This window comes from Panicum virgatum, chromosome 8K, assembly GCF_016808335.1.
Source record: "Panicum virgatum strain AP13 chromosome 8K, P.virgatum_v5, whole genome shotgun sequence".
In the NCBI taxonomy this organism is placed as follows: Eukaryota; Viridiplantae; Streptophyta; class Magnoliopsida; order Poales; family Poaceae; genus Panicum; species Panicum virgatum.
In genome coordinates, this window is record NC_053143.1 from 28,816,746 (window position 1) to 28,820,330 (window position 3,585).

Consider the following 3,585-nt stretch of genomic DNA (forward strand, 5'->3'; position numbering starts at 1 on the left):
TATCCAAAAAAAGCTTTTTAATGAAAAAAATTAATAACATATACATAACTTATAGAGAAATATACCAAAATTCGATATGTTGTACCTCGACTAGTATAATAACACAACAAAAAGTTTTGAAGGTAAAAAAGAAGTTTTTTTTAGTTTGCCGAGTGCCATGAAACTGACACTCGGCAAAAGAATACATTGCCGAGTACCATGGATACAACACTCGGCACAACCCAACTTTGCCGAGTGCCATGATCTCGACACTCGGCAAACACTAGCTCTGTAACGGAGTCGACACGGCGTTGGCATGGCGTCCGGTCACAGCGGGCACGTGCTCTCTTTGCCGAGTGCAAGATTTGCAGCACTTGGCAAAACCGACGTTTGCCGTGTGCCTCGAGTTAAGCACACGGTAAAACTGAAGTTTACCGTGTGTTCGTAGGCCAGCACTCAGCAAACATAATATTTGCCGAGTGTCGAATCGTTGGCGAGTGTCTTTTATATAACACTCGGTATATGCCCTTGTTGCCGAGTGCTCGACATTTGGCACTCGGCAAAGCACTCGGCACTCGGCAACAATTGGGTTTCCGGTAGTGGAGCCACGTGAGAGCAGTACCAAACGGGCCAACCACCTTTATCCCCAACATCTGTGGCATCTTAACCATACTTATTCTTGATTAGTCCAGCTGAAAATAATAAAAAAACAATGAGTAATAGTAAAATTAGTAAAAGTCAAAAGGTCACTACTCACCACAACTCAATGCCAACTTCTTATCTCCTTACAATTGAAATGCTAAAGAGCACCATGGGATAGGAAAATAAGATGAATACGCATTTCAGAGATCATCCGTATATCAGTTGTCTAACCTGGCTAATTTCTGAAATTAGCTAGTGCTGTCTAGCTTACTTCTTAACAAAAGAAAAGAGAATTAATATACTTTAATAAATTTTCTGGTCTTCAATCACTGCTTCTAACTGGGTAGTAGAGTATATTATCAATTCAAAACACAGCGACTGAAGTCAAGAATGGAAATCAAGTAGGCTAGAACACGCAGACACATGATAATTTAGGGCCACACTTATTAGAGCAAACCAGAAGCTACGCAAATAACTTTATTGCTACCTTCACAAATGGCATTCAACAGTAATGATAAGAATGTCACAAGTCATGCATTAAACAATGTGTGGGAAATACAAACCCATATCTCAGGCCCCAAACAAAGGTCCACCCAGAAGTATTTGATATAGATTTCTTAGAAGTTAGAAAGTGCAGGTTAAGTTTTGTTACATCAAACTTACAGTGATGTCAAGCAGCATGTGATCTCTCCAATTAAGCTACACAATGAACTAAGATATGCACCTCATGTTTTGAATGCTTAACCAGTAAAAGTCAGTGACATATACCTTCACCAACACCACTTCCATCGATAATGATTACAGGATGTTTCGACATTGAAATTTGATGCCAATAAGATTTACCATATTATTAAAGAAAAACACAATCATCAGACCGAAAACCATCTCACCTTCATCTATCTCCCTGAACCAGAAAACACATCAAAAAGCCCACAGCAATTCCACCATGTTGCCTGCTGCCTTGAAGCGGCCACTGCCACTGCAGGTCCGCGTGCCACCTCCTACAACAAACACAACCCACCAAATTAGAACTCACAGCTTCAAAGCTTAGGGGAATAACCGAACTAAAACCAATAAATCATTTACCTCTGTAGTATGCACATCAACAGCCTCCCGAGACCGGGACACCTCAGTGGAGTCCTTGGCCACCACATTGCCACCCTTAGTTTCTGGTTCGTGCACCAAAACCATCACTATTCACCTCTTGTTCCTGTACCTCAGGTGCCAAACGCGTCTCCTCGAGCACCACCACTTCATCAACCTTTGGCTCAGGTTCCTGCACTGGATGCACCATGGCCTCCTCCCTCTTCACCTCTGGTACCTCCACCTCATGTGCCTCTGGCTGCTGCACCACGGATTCCTGCACCGCCGCATCCACCTTACCCTCGCGTTCCTGCCCAGCCGTTTCTGGCGGCAACGCATCCACTATAACCTCCTCCCTGGCCTCGACGGCGCGCTCCACGGGCACCTCGGCCGCGCCGGCTTTCCTCTCCTCCTCATCCGCCTCCGACGCGGCGGCCCTGGGCGTCACCATCTCCTCGGAGCTCTCCATCGAGTCCTCGCTCGTATCGACTGCGCCAACCCACACACACAAACACTGAAATACACCGTCGAAATCCATCATACATATAGCGCAAGGAGCAGGAAAAGGCACGAACCGCCCGTAAAGGCAAGGGTGGCATTCGCTGGCGCCGCGGCAACGCCACACCGCCTTGTGCCCGTGGACGTGGAGCGCTGGAGAAGGGAAGGAGATGCGAGCTCGCGGCGCCGCTCCCATCGCGCAGACACCGCCCTCGTCTGCTCGCCGGAGACCCTGCGCATCGAGGCAGGAGGCAGTCCCCTGCGCGCCGCGGCCATCGGAGCGCCATCCGGCGCTCATTGCGCGTCGCCGCCCGCGCCGGAATCCTCGGAACTGCTCGCACCGGCCCCCGCTGCCTTAGCCGACGGCCGCCGACGTAGCGCCGGATCCGGCCGCCGCCGGAGCCCGGAGCTCACCGGCGCTCGAGGCTTCGCGGCGAAGCTCAGCGGCCCGGCCTCCGCTTTTGCCCCACCGCGCCTCCGCCTCCGCCGCGCCGCTGGAGGCGAGCCGGCGAGCGGCGTGGCCGGAGCTGGTGCTGCCACCGCCGCCCGGAGCTGCCACGAGCGGCGCGCCTCCCCCGCCGTCGGTCGTCGCGACTCCCCCGCCGATGCGTGGGAGGGGGCGACGGGCGCAACGGGCGGACGGTCAGGCGCGATGGGCGGCGTCGCGAGTTACAGCCGGGTACAGGCGGGCGGGTTGGAGACGCCGAGGTGAAAAAAAATAAGCAATTTGGACAGAAACAATTTTCTTCATGCTGTTTTTGTCAACCACCAAATCCTGTCAAATACCTAAACCAGTGGCGGACCCAAAAAATTCTTGGAGACCGGGCCACAATAGCTATACCCGTCTATGCTTAGATTAATTTGTGTTTGTTGTGTGCACTAACCAGCTATTTATTCTAAGTTTGTGTCCATAATAATTTTTTTTTTTTGCATAGAGCTTGTGCAGGTGCTCCCAGGTGAGCCCGGGCCAGTGCCCTGGGTGGCCGGGCGCTGGGTCCGCCACTAACCTAAACCTTCCATATGGGCCTTAAAGAGAGGTTTTGTGAGAGAAGTGGGCGAGTTAGTGTTGGTGAGAAATGAACTCAATTCTTTTATCCTTTATAGCATAAAAAACAATTTCCTTCGTGCTGTTTTTGTCTCCCACCAAATCCTGTCAAACACCTAAACTTTCCATGTGGGCCTTAAAAAGAGGTTTTGTGAGAGAAGTGGGTGGGTTAGTGTTGATGAGAAATGACCTTAATTCTTTCATTCTTTATAGTATAGATAGAATAGATTATTATTTTTTGCTAATCAAGTGTGTCATCGAGACTAGCATTGAAAATTTCTTTCTCTCCGCCTTTCCATGCATGCTGGCAATATGTTATGAACTTTTTCAACTTCCAT

General features: G+C 49.6%; 1 pseudogene; it reads right to left on the reverse strand.

Annotated features, from left to right (window-relative positions):
- LOC120644354 lies at positions 1 to 3,139 on the reverse strand (annotated as a pseudogene).
- Between the last annotated feature and the right edge of the window lie 446 nt (positions 3,140 to 3,585).